This window comes from Phyllobates terribilis, unplaced genomic scaffold, assembly GCF_046119375.1.
Source record: "Phyllobates terribilis strain yellow unplaced genomic scaffold, ASM4611937v1 Scaffold_7__3_contigs__length_470593459, whole genome shotgun sequence".
NCBI classification, from domain to species: Eukaryota; Metazoa; Chordata; class Amphibia; order Anura; family Dendrobatidae; genus Phyllobates; species Phyllobates terribilis.
In genome coordinates, this window is record NW_027362767.1 from 338,267,483 (window position 1) to 338,280,544 (window position 13,062).

Here is a 13,062-nt window from a genome sequence, read left to right on the forward strand (position 1 = left end):
CCAGAGATGCAGATGTTTTATGTGCAGCATGAGATGGTGCATTATCATGCAGAAAAATGATCTTGCTGTGAAATACACGGTTCTTCTTCTTGAACCATGGCAGGAAGTGCTGTTTGAGAAAATCCACATACATTATGGAGTTCATCTTTAGCGCCTTCAGGGATCCTAAAGGGGCCGACAATCTCTCTCCCCATGATTCCAGCCCAAAACATTACTCCACCTCCTCCTTGTTGGCGCTGTAGCCGTGTTTGCGTGGGGTGTCCATCAACCAGCCATCCTCCACTCCATTCATCTGGACCATCGAGCGCTGCACGGCACTCATCCGTGAACAAAACAGTTTTGAAATCAGTCTTCATGTAATGTTTGGCCCACTGGAGCCGTTTCTGCTCGTGTGAAGTGGATAGAGGAGGTCGACAGGATGGCGTATGCACAGCTGCAAACCTCTGAAGGACCCTGCATCTTGTTGTTCGGGGGACGTTGGTGGCACAAGCAGCTTCAAAAACTTGTCTGCTGCTATGACAAGGCTTTTTTGCCGCTGCTCTTTCAACCTGACGTAATTGCCTGTAGGAAAGAGTCCTCAATTTGCCCTTATCAGCACGCACACGTGTGTACTGTGAATCAGCTATATACTTCTTGATTGCCAAGACACTTCATCCTGATCATCGCACAATGTTGATTGTAGTCATGCCTTGACCTAAACACTCCACAATTTGTTGCTTCTCAGCAGCCGACACATCCTTTTTCTTTCCCATTTTGGCAGAAAATGTAGGCTGCTTAATAATGTGAGAGAGCCTTCTTAAGTAGTCTTGCCTTTCATTGGACACACCTGCCAAACTAATTAGCACAGGTGTCTGCAATTGCTTACAGTGATATAAAGCGCCCTGACACACATCACCATCAATGAGTTTAACTGACAAACAAACAAATTCTTCCCTTATCACTCCTAAACACTTTTTGCATAATAATTTGGAACGCGGTGTACATGTGCTTTTCCACAAAACACCAGTGGTTCACGTAGTGAATCTTACAGTTCTAACTTGCCAACCGTGGTCTGTATGGAATTGTTCAATAAAGGGCCCAAAATTAAGATAACATAGATGGGAGAGGTCTCTATGAATAGGAATTCCTAAGTATTTGATACCCTGTGAGGGCCAGGCAAAGGGAAAGTTGGACTGGATGGAATCCTATATTGATTTAGGGAGGGAGACATCGAGGGCCTCAGACTTCGCTGCATTGATTTTAAAATTTTACCATGTAACAAAGTGATCTATTTCAGCCATAACAGCAGGGATGGATATATGTGATTGAGTGATATATACTAGGACATCATCAGCAAATAGAGAGCACTTGTACTCGGTGCCTCCCACCTCAATCCACCTAATATTGGGGTTATGGCGAATTGATGAGAGCAGGTGCTCCGTCACTAGGATGTATAAGAGAGGGGACAGAGGACATCCCTGCCTTGTCCCATTGGTGATTGTGAAAGGTGATGAAAATGTTCTGACGCACCCCCTGGGCCTTGGGACACCCGGAGCCGGACCCTTTTTGGTGGATGCTGGTGGTTGTAGTCTTCGTGGCGGCGATCCCGTTCCGTGGCTCAGGGCGGTCAAACCAGTGGCGGAACTATTTATGTGGTTTTGATGTTTAAATGTCCGACTACGCCACCCGTGGATTGCGGTCAGAGTGAACCGCCGCTACAGGGCAGACCGCTAAGGCTGGTGTTGTGGGTGCAGCAGAGCGTAGCATAACTCCCCACGGGAGGAGTATAGCCTCAGGGCAGTGTATGCGGAGGATGGGGGTGATGGTGCAGGGCAGCAGCAGTAACGACACGGAGTCAGTGATGCAGTTCAGGGCCTTTACTCACAGTTCTTATTATCCAGACCACGTCTGCAGGTAACGGCTGCCCACGTCGTACTGTGCTCACCAGGTGAGGGGCTCAGACAACTCCCAGATAACTTTGGAGCGCTTCACAGGACCCCCTTTGTGTGTCCTTTGTCTGGCCTTTCTTACCAACACTTCTGTCCGGCTGCCTTGGGCCTCCTCTTGGTAAACTTGGCGCCAGTTTCCCTGACCCTATGTGGTGCCTTCCTAGCGGGTGGAGCAAGGGGCTGCGCCACATAAAATGTCAGAGCCTCCGGTTTCTAGCTGAGGGTCGTTTCCTGCCTCCACTAGTTCGGGGACCGGTCTCCCCCTTTGGCGTGACCCCTCCACGCAGGTGGATTCGGGCGTGCGGTGGCGACTCGCCCGTCCGCACCCCTGGGATCCCTTCATTCCTCGTTCCTGGAGCCTTCTCTGCTCCTCTTCCTTCCTTCTCCCTCTTGCAGGCCTGGGCCTCTGTTACTAGGCCCGCCTCCGGAGCAGAGCTCATGCAGAGCCCCTGCTCCCTGCCACTTCTGCTCAGACTTCTCTGCACTGAACTAAGATGGTGCCCACCTTTTATACTCCCTTCTCAATGCACCCAGGAACTGCTTCCTCCCTGCTCCTGCACTGCAGGGTTCCCCTTCCTCAGTGTTCCCTCCCCCCACTCCAGCCAGGGACAGGGACTGTCGTGCCCATCTCAGGGGCATATTGGTCGCCCTGCCCCACGGCAATGTGGTGTAATGCATGCAGGTGTCGGGTCCTGATCCACACTCCATCCTTATCTGAGAGTGAGATATCACACCTCTGGGTGAGGTGCAATACGTCTGTAGCAACCGAGCCCTCGGTGCTACAGTTCCATTTATCTTCAGCCTAGGTGACGTATTGTGATACAGGGCCGTGATTTTGGCTATAAAAGGGTCCCCTAGACCCCTACCCTAAGCTTTTTAAGAGAATCATATATGGCGTGCCAGGAGACTCTATGGAATGCTTTCTCAGCATCCAACGAGAGTATCTACTTACAAATTTTTAACTGCATCTAGCCCAGGAAATACTTTGTGCCTAGTAGCAGTGTCTGCTAGTCAGCGGATTATCCCGGCTGTTAAGCAAGCTACACCACCTGTAGTTTGGACACTTAATTTTTTCAAAGGAAATGCTTCGGGACCACGGGATACTTAGTGAAGAGCATCAGGAGGCACCCCAAGGCATAGGGGCTGGGACTGGCACTAGGATGCCTTGCGGTGGACAGCCGAGCTCGATCCTTATAAAAGCTTTTTAACTGCAGCAGCTTTAGTGGACGCTACTGGAGCTGGAATTACGTGGCTGCTGGCATGAGACTTGCCCTCCAATAGATCCTTGTAAATGGATTTAAAGTGTATTCATTCAAATTAGAGGGACAATTTAAATTAAAAAGCTTAGAGCTGCCTCCACCACAGGGGGGCTCTCTCGACCCACCAGCGGACAGGCACCAGTATTGGGAGAGGGGGGCTGGCCGTCAGGGTTCACCGCGGCTCTGGCACAAACCCGGCGACACGGAGGTGGCACGGGCAGGAGCGGACTGGCCGTCTCGGCTTCTCACTTTTTGGATTTTAGAAGGGCATGACATGCCTATATCTGTGTCTCCCCCTCCTTTTACTCCTCCACCTCTTTTCTTTTCGCATGACTATATGTACTTGTCACTTTTCCATGTGTTAGTTGTGTCTTCTGAGCAGTTTGTCAGCTTTTGGACACCTTTGAAGGTGTTTTCTATGTGTTTCTATGTGTTTTTGTTTGCCTGCCATTGGTTTTAACGGTGTTCGAAGGTGTTCGACGAACCGAACCGAACTCGAACACTACGGGGGTGGCTCAACACTAGCCTTAAATAATGAAAAAAAAATTGATGTGGGGCTTCGCCCTATATTTGTGTCCAGTCAGGTACAGCAGGCAGGAACGGGCTGCTCCCAACCACCAGCTGCCTATTTGTACCTAGCCGGACACAACAATATAGGGAAGCCCTTTTTTTCTTAATTATTCCATGAATTTCATGAATTTAAAAAAAAAATACGTGGAGCTTCGCCCTATTTTTGTGTCCAGCCAGGTACAGCTAGGCAGCTGGGGGCTGGAATCTGCAGCGCAGGGAGGCCCAAGCTTTCTGGGCCCCACCCGCTGTAAATTGCAGTCCGCAGCCGCCCCGGAAAATGGCGCGTTCATAGAAGCGCCATCTTCTGGCGCTGTACCCAACTCATCCAGGGCCCTGGTGCGGTGGCTCACTGGGTAATAAAGGGGTTAAGGCCAGCTTGGCATTATCAGCTGGCCCTAAGCCCGAAATTCATGGGGTCACGCCAATATTAGACATGACCACCATGAATTTCTAGTAAAGTATTTAAAAAAAACACAAACACCCAGAAAAAGTCCTTTAATTGAAATAAACACACAATTCTTTATTGCTCTAAATTAAACCATACTTACCACCACGCCCATTCCAGCTGAAGCCAATGATCTCCTGCAATAAAAGTAAAATAATAAAGCAACATCATCCTTACCTTTCCATGGCTCCCACGACAGCTTCAGCTCTGCTACATCGAGATGACAGGCTGGACCGCAGCAGAAAGCTGCCATCCAGCCTGTCATCCCGCAGACACTGAGAAGAGCAGGCATGCTTGCGCTACTCAGTGTCTGGCTGTGACGGCATCCAGATGAGCCGAGTTCATGTCCAATGAACTCGGCTCACCTCATGCACGTCACTGACAGCGTGGGAGAAGTCTCACGCTGAAGCGCTGAGTGTAGGAGAATTTTCCCACGCTGTCAGTGACGTACATGAGGTGAGCCGAGTTCATTGTCGGCTCATCTGGATGCCGTCACAGTCAGACACTGAGGAGCGCAAGCATGCCTGCGCTTCTCAGTGTCTGCGGGATGACAGGCTGGAGGGCAGCGTTCTGCTGCGGTCCAGCCTGTCATCTCGATGTAGCAGAGCTGAAGCTGTCCTGGGAACCATGGAAAGGTAAGGATGAGGTTGCTTTATTATTTTTCTTTTATTGCAGGAGATCGTTGGCTTCAGCTGGAATGGGCGTGATGGTAAGTATGGTTTAATTTAGAACAATAAAGAATTGTGTCTTTATTTCAATTAAAGGACTTTATTCTGGGTGTTTGTGTTTTTTTTTTAACTTTGACTATGGGGTTAGTAATGGGGGTGTCTTATAGACGCCTCTCCATTACTAACCTGGGCTTGATGTCAGCTGGCATTATAAGCTGACATCAACCCCAACCCTATTACCCCCTGCCACCGCACCAGGGCAGCGTGGAAGAGCGAGGCTAAGTGCCAGAATTGGCGCATCCTATGGATGCGCCATTTCTGGGGCGGCTGACGGCTGGTGTTTCTAGCCTGGGAGGGGGCCAATATTCATGGCTCCCTTCCTGGGCTATTAATATCAGCCCCCAGCTGTCTGCCTAGCCTTTGCTAGCTATTAAATTAGGGGGGACCACACATCATTTTTTTTGGGGGGGGTCCTCCATTTTAATAGCTAGTAAAGGCTAGGTATTCAGCTGGGGGCTGATATTAGTAGCCTGGGAAGCTCCGTGGGTATTACCCCCTTCCCAGGCTTCAAACATCTGCCCCAGCTGTCTGCTTAACCTCCACTAGAGACTAAAATTACGGGGAACCCCACGCCAATTTTTTTTAATAATAAATCCTTTATTTTAATACTAAATGACAAGTACAGTAACCAACACTGTCACTGTACTTATTATATATGTGACTGACATGTTTCTATCTATCTAATCTATGTGTGAAGCTCTATTCTGTCTGTTATAAATTGTCGGGTACAGATGCTGAATTGCCGGCCGGCTTTTTTAAAGAGACGGTGCATGAAAACACTATTATTTTTTTTAATAAATCCTTTGCAGTAAATGACAAGTACAGTAAGCAACACTGTCACAGTACTTCATATATATGTGACTGACATGTTTCTATCTATCTAATCTATGTGTGAAGCTCTATTCTGTCTGTAATAAATTGTCGGGTACCGCTGCTGAATTGCCGGCCGGCTTTTTTAAAGAGACGGTGCACGAAAACACTATTATATTTTTTAATAAATCCTTTACACTAAATGACAAGTACAGTAAGCAACACTGTCACTGTACTTCGTATATATGTGGCTGACATGTTTCTATCTATCTAATCTATGTGTGATTCTCTATTCCTTCTATTCTAAATTGTCGGGTACAGATGCTGAATTGCCAGCCGGCTTTTTTAAAGAGACGGTGCATGAAAACACTATTATTTTTTTTAATAAATCCTTTGCAGTAAATGACAAGTACAGTAAGCAACATTGTCACAGTACTTCATATATATGTGACTGACATGTTTCTATCTATCTAATCTATGTGTGAAGCTCTATTCTGTCTGTTATAAATTGTCGGGTACCGCTGCTGAATTGCCGGCCGGCTTTTTAAAGAGACGGTGCACGAAAACACTATTATATTTTTTAATAAATCCTTTACACTAAATGACAAGTACAGTAAGCAACACTGTCACTGTACTTCATATATATGTGACTGACATGTTTCTATCTATCTAATCTATGTGTGATGCTCTATTCCTTCATGTCTAAATTGTCGGGTACCGGTGTATGCCGCTGCTGAATTGCCGGCCGGCTTTTTTAAAGAAAGCGTCTTCTGAGCAGTTTGTCAGCTTTTGGACACCTTTGAAGGTGTTTTCTATGTGTTCCTATGTGTTTTTGTTTGCCTGCCATTGGTTTTAACGGTGTTCGACGGTGTTCTAAGGTGTTCGACGAACAGTTCGATGAACAGTTCCTCGAACATCCCGGTGTTCGACGAACCGAACCGAACCCGAACACTACGGGGGTGGCTCAACACTACTGAACAGTCAGCGAGACACTGAAACTTTTTTTTTTGTGCAAAAAGGTGGATTACATTCAGATTTGAACCGTGGAAGAGGAAATCCATAGTTTTAATTCACTGGCCTACACCAGAATCATTTAAACAGATATATTTGTGTCTGAACAGTCAGCGAGACACTAAAACTGTTTTTTTATCTAAAAAGGTGGATTACACCCAGATTTCAACCATGGAAGAGGAAAACCACAGTTCTAGTTCTCTGGCCTACATCAGAATCTTTTAAACAGATATATTTGTGTCTGAACAGTCAGCTAGACACTGAAACTGTTTTTTTTATGTAAAAAAGACAAAAAGGTGGATTACAACCAGATTTGAACCGTGTAAGAGGAAAACCACAGTTCTATTTCTCTGGCCTACACCAGAATCTATTAAACAGATATATTTGGGTCTGGTCAGTCAGCGAGACACTGAAACTGTTTTTTTTATGCAAAAAGGTGGATTACACCCAGATTTGAATCGTGGAAGAGGAAAACCACAGTTCTATTTCTCTAACCTACATCAAAATCTTTTAAACAGATATATTTGTGTCTGAACAGTCAGCGAGACTCTGAAATTGTTTTTTTTATGCAAAAAGGTGTATTACACCCAGATTTGAACCATGGAAGAGGAAAACCACAGTTCTAGTTCTCTGGCCTACACCAGAATCTTTTAAACAGATATATTTGAGTCTGAACAGTCAGTGAGACACTGAAATTTTTTTTTTATGCAAAAAGGTGGATTACACCCAGATTTGAACCGTGGAAGAGGAAAACCACAGTTCTATTTCTCTGGCCTTTCCAGAATCTTTAAAACAGATATGTTTGTGTCTGATCAGTCAGCGAGACACTGAAACTGTTTTTTTTTATACAAAGAGGTGGATTACACCCAGATTTGAACCGTGGAAGAGGAAAACCACAGTTCTATTTCTCTGGCCTACACCAGAATCTTTTAAACAGATATATTTGTGTCTGAACAGTCAGTGAGACACTGAAACTGTTTTTTTTATGTAAAATAGGCAAAAAGGTGGATGACAACCAGATTTGAACAGTGGAAGATGAAAACCACAGTTCTAGTTCTCTGGCCTGCACCAGATTCTTTTAAACAGATATATTTGTGTCTGAGCAGTCAGCGAGACACTGAAACTGTTTTTTTTATGCAAAAAGGTGGATTACACCCAGATTTGAACCGTGGAAGAGGAAAACCACTGTCCCATTTTTCTGGCCTACAACAGAATCTTGTAAACAGATATATTTGTGTCTGAACAGTCAGCGAGACACTGAAACAGTTTTTTTTATGTAAAATAAGGCAAAAAGGTGTATTACAACCAGATTTGAACCATGGAAGATGAAAACCACAGTTCTAGTTCTCTGGCCTACACCAGAATCTTTTAAACAGATATATTTGTGTCTGAACAGTCAGCGAGACACTGAAACTGTTTTTCTTTTTATGCAAAAGGTAGATTACATCCAGATTTGAACCGTGGAAGAGGAAAACCACAGTTCTAGTTCTCTGGCCTACACCAGAATCTTTTAAACAGATATATTTGTGTCTGAACAGTCAGCGAGACACTGAAACTGTTTTTTTTATGCAATAAGGTGGATTACACCCAGATTTGAACCGTGGAAGAGGAAAACCACAGTTCTAGTTCTCTGGCCTACACCAGAATCTTTTAAACAGATATATTTGTGTCTGAACAGTCAGCGAGACACTCAAACTGTATTTTTTTATGAAAAAAAGGCAAACAAGTGGATAATACAGAGATTTGAACCATGGAACTGCAAAACCACAGTTCTAATTATCTGGCCTACACCGGTCTCTTTTAAACAGATATATTTGTGTCTGAACACTCAATTTTTTTGGGGGGGGGGGGAATACCAAAAGGTTAATAAGACGGGTATTTGTACAGTCTTACTGAGGGAAAAAAAAAGAGGATTTAGATGGAAAAACAAAAGGATTTTTCCTGGCCCCTGAGACCTGGGGCTAAATCTAGCAATTTGAAAAGCAGCATACAGGACTGTAATGCAGAGTTTGTTGGTATAACCACTGTGTCTCCTATGCAGCCTGCCTGCCCGATATCTGGGATGGATATTAGTCCTGAGAAGGACTGTTTGTTTGATTTTGCAGGCTTTAGAGACCCTACACTACCTAATTCGCAGTATAAATCTTTCCCTAGATCAGCAGCACTCTCCCTACACCGTCTGATCCGGAGGGACTGTGCCCAAGATGGCGGCGCCCGGATTTAAATACTCGAGGTGACGCTGTGCGGCCAGCCAATCACTGTAATGCCCACAACCAACATGGTTGCGGCATTACAGTGATTGGCTGGCAATCCCTGCATTTTCATTGGCTCCGTAAAGAGCGCCAAATGTGCAGGGCGGAGACCCGAGCTCCCGCCGGAGTAATCGGGAAATGCTCGGTGCTCACCGAACATCCCGAGTAGTGAGATGCTCGGGCGAGTACTGAGCAGTGTTGAGCATGCTCGCTCAACACTAGTCGCAATGTGTCATAAAGATTGGTTTGCATCCTAGGTCATGGGTCTTCTGGTAGGTAGGACAATGACCCCAAACATACTTCAAGAAGCACCTAAAAATTGGTCAAATCGATGGAAACAGTGCTAAAATGACATGGAAACAACATGGGGAAAATCCCTGGAAGCATCTCTGAATACCAGGTCACTGCTGTGAACAATGTTATCAGAGTATTATGCCACTTTTACGTACTGACACTAAAACATGCAAAAACTAAGCTAAAATGGATTTTCCTGGAAAAAAATGTTAAGAAACATTCTTTCCAGGTTAATGACATGTTTAAAAGGCAAAATAAATAACCAAAATAAAAAATTATCCTCCACATCTTGGGCTATATTGGCACGTAGTGTTTTTGATGTGTTTTTGCACTTTTGCATTGCTTTCAATGGTGAATAGTACATTCACCAGTAAATGAAATTTTAACATTTTGCTACCTTATCTGGCCATGTGGTGTGTGAGACAAGATCAGACACATCCTGTTTCATTTATGAAAGAGGGACTCTGAAACTCACAAAGTCTATTTTTACAGGGCCATCATGCGGCCCTTACTATTGTTAAAAGGCCAGAAGTTGGCCCTCACAATTGTTAGAGGCCGTCAGTTGGCTATACTTTGCATAGCCGCATATTACTACTGCAAAATAACTTATCCATCGGAGGTGGTCAAATTTTCTTTTTCATATATACATATTCTGTAAAGTTTGTAGTTTGGATGTCCAGCAGGCGGCGCTCACAACTTCTAGAGTGCCATCAGGTGGCCTTCAGTATTTTTTAGAGGGCCATCAGGCATCTTGGGTACAGGGAGACCAAGATAGAGCTTTTTAGTAATGCACATCATTCAACTGTTTACTGTAAATGGAAAGAGGCCTACAAATAAAAGAACACAGTACTTCTAGTCAAATATGGTGGAGGATAAAAGATATTCAGGTTTGTTATTACTCACTCTGGCACAGGGTGCCTTAACTGTGTGCAAAGCATCATGAAATGTGAAGATTCCCAAAGGATTTTTGGTCGCAATGTAGTGCCCAGTGTCATAAAGCTGGGTTTTCATCCTAGGTCATGTGTCTTCCAGCAGTACAATGACCACAAATATACTTCATGAAGCACCCAGAAATGGATGGAAACAAAGCACTGGAGATTTCTGAAGTAGTAATTCCAGCTCCAGTAGCATCAAGTCTCCCTCCACTACCTCTTACATTCAGAAGCTACAGAGAAACAGCAAATGGACACATTAAATTAGGATTTTTTTTAACTTTGATTAATTTATGTCAAATTTGAAAAATTTCTGCCAACTTTGATGAATTTCTGTAAACTATGATAAATTTCGGTCAAGCTTGATTAATTTCTGAGTACAGATTACAGTAAAAAATGTTGAATCGGTCAATGAGTGCATGGAAAAAATCAATCAAGTTATGCACGGTTGAAGATATGTATGTGACCAGAATGAACACTCATTTCCAGCTGATAATACCTAGCTCTTGTCCCAATTGTAAATATATCTAACAGTGGTATTATTAGGCAATAGAATATATATATATATATATATATATATATATATATATTTTTTTTTTTTTTTTGCAGCTGCAGGAATGTGGAGTATAAGGCAATAATCCCTGGCTCAATGGATGTAATACGCTATCCATAGTATGATAGCTCACCCATATTCAAATTTCAGATAAGACAGGTAATATTGTAGAATATAAAATTGATTTTAGCCGGCCCCAAAGAGGTGTTTTTGGACGTGGCAGCAACAAACTGTGAAGGAACCCTGCCTGCTTTCATGAATTTGTGAGTAAAGATCACCATTAAAAAACATGAATTGGTCAATGAGTGCATGGAAAATATCAATGAAGAAATGCACTATGGAAGAGATGTATGCGACAACAATCAACACTCATTTCCAGCTGATGATGCCTTGCTCCTGTCCCTATTGTAATTGCAGCTAAAAGCGGTATCAATAAGGAATATAATTGATTTTTTTTTTTGCAGCACAGAGTATAAGGCAATAACCCCTGACCAGATGACTTTAAGACGCTATCTCTACTGCTATGGCTCACCCGTACATGAATCACAAATAAGAGAGGTAATATTGTACAATAAAAAATATATTTTGACCGTCCACAAAGGTTTTTTTTGGGTACAGTGGGGAAAAAAGTATTTAGTCAGTCGCCAATTGTGCAAGTTCTCCCACTTGAAAAGATGAGAGAGGCCTGTAATTGACATCATAGGTAGACCTCAACTATGAGAGACAAAATGAGAAAACAACACCTGAGAATCACATTGTCTGATTTGGAAAGAATTTTTTTTCAAATTTTGGTGGAACACAATGTCAGTATTTGGTCAATTACAAACAAGCAAGATTTCCGGCTCTCACAGACCTGTAACTTCTTCTTTAAGAGGTTCCTCTGTCCTCCACTCATTACCTGTAGTACTGGCACCTGTTTGAACTTGTTATCAGTATAAAAGACACCTGTCTGCAACCTCAAACAGTCAAACTCCAAAATCCACTATGGTGAAGACAAAAGAGCGGTCAAAAGACACCAGAAACAAAATTGTAGCCCTGCACCAGGCTGGGAAGACTGAAACTGCAATAGGCAAGCAGCTTGGTGTGAAGAAATCAACTGTGGGAGCAATAATTAGAAAATGGAAGACATGCAAGACCACTGATATTCTCCTTCGATCTGGAGCTCCACACAAGACCTCACCCCATGGGGTCAAAATTCTCTCAAGAACAGTGAGCAAAAATCCCAGAAACACACGGGGAGACAGAGTGAATGACCTGCAGAGAGATGGGACCAACGTTACACAGGCTACCATCAGTGACACACTACGCTGCTATGGACTCAGATCCTGCAGTGCCAAACGTGTCCCCCTGCTTAAGCCATTACATGTCCGGGCCCGTCTGAAGTTTGCTAGAGAGCATTTGGATGATCCAGCAGAGTATTGGGAGAATGTCATATGATCAGATGAAACCAAAGTAGAACTGTTTGGTAGAAACACAACTCGACGTGTTTGGAGGAGAAAGAATACTGAGTTGCATCCAAAGAACACCATACCTACTGTGAAGCATGGTGGTGGCAACATCATGCTTTGGGGCTGTTTCTCTGCCAAGGGACCAGGACGACTGATCCGTGTACATGAAAGAATGAATGGGGCCATATATCGTGAGATTTTGAGTGCAAACCTCCTTCCATTAGCAAGGGCATTGAAAATGAAACATGGCTGGGTCTTTCAGCATGACAATGATCCCAAGCATACCACCAGGGCAATGAAGGAGTGGCTTCATAAGAAGCATTTCAAGGTCCTGGAGTAGCCTAGTCAGTCTTCAAATCTAAACTCTATAGAAAACCTTTGGAGGGAGGTGAAAGTCCGTGTTGCCCAGCGACAGCCCCAAAACATCACTGCTCTAGAGGAGATCTGCATGGAGGAATAGGCCAACATACCAGCAACAGTGTGTGTCAACCTTGTGAAGACTTATAGAAAATGTTTGACCTTTGTCATTGCCCACAAAGGATATATAACAAAGTATTGAGATGAACTTTTGTAATTGACCAAATACTTATTTTCCACCAAAATTTGAAACAAATGTCCTTTCAAATCAGTCAATGTGATTTTCAGGATTTGTTTTCTCATTTTGTCTCTCATAGTTGAGATCTACCTATGATGTCAATTACAGGCATGTCTCATCTTTTTAAGTGGCAGAACTTGCTCCATTGGTGGCTGACTAAATAATTTTTCCCCCACTGTATTTTCAGCGCAGAACTGCCACTCTTTAAGTAGAGTAAAATATTTTGCAGCTTGCGAA

General features: G+C 43.9%; 1 long non-coding RNA gene across 2 annotated transcripts in view; it reads left to right on the plus strand.

Annotated features, from left to right (window-relative positions):
• Window positions 1-13,062, plus strand: part of LOC141154805 (uncharacterized) — a 119,968-nt gene that overhangs the window by 69,487 nt on the left and 37,419 nt on the right. For both annotated transcript variants that reach the window (XR_012247480.1, XR_012247481.1), the window contains exon 3: window positions 11,247-11,340. This is a non-coding gene — a long non-coding RNA (uncharacterized lncRNA). The remainder of the gene's footprint in view (window positions 1-11,246; window positions 11,341-13,062) is intronic.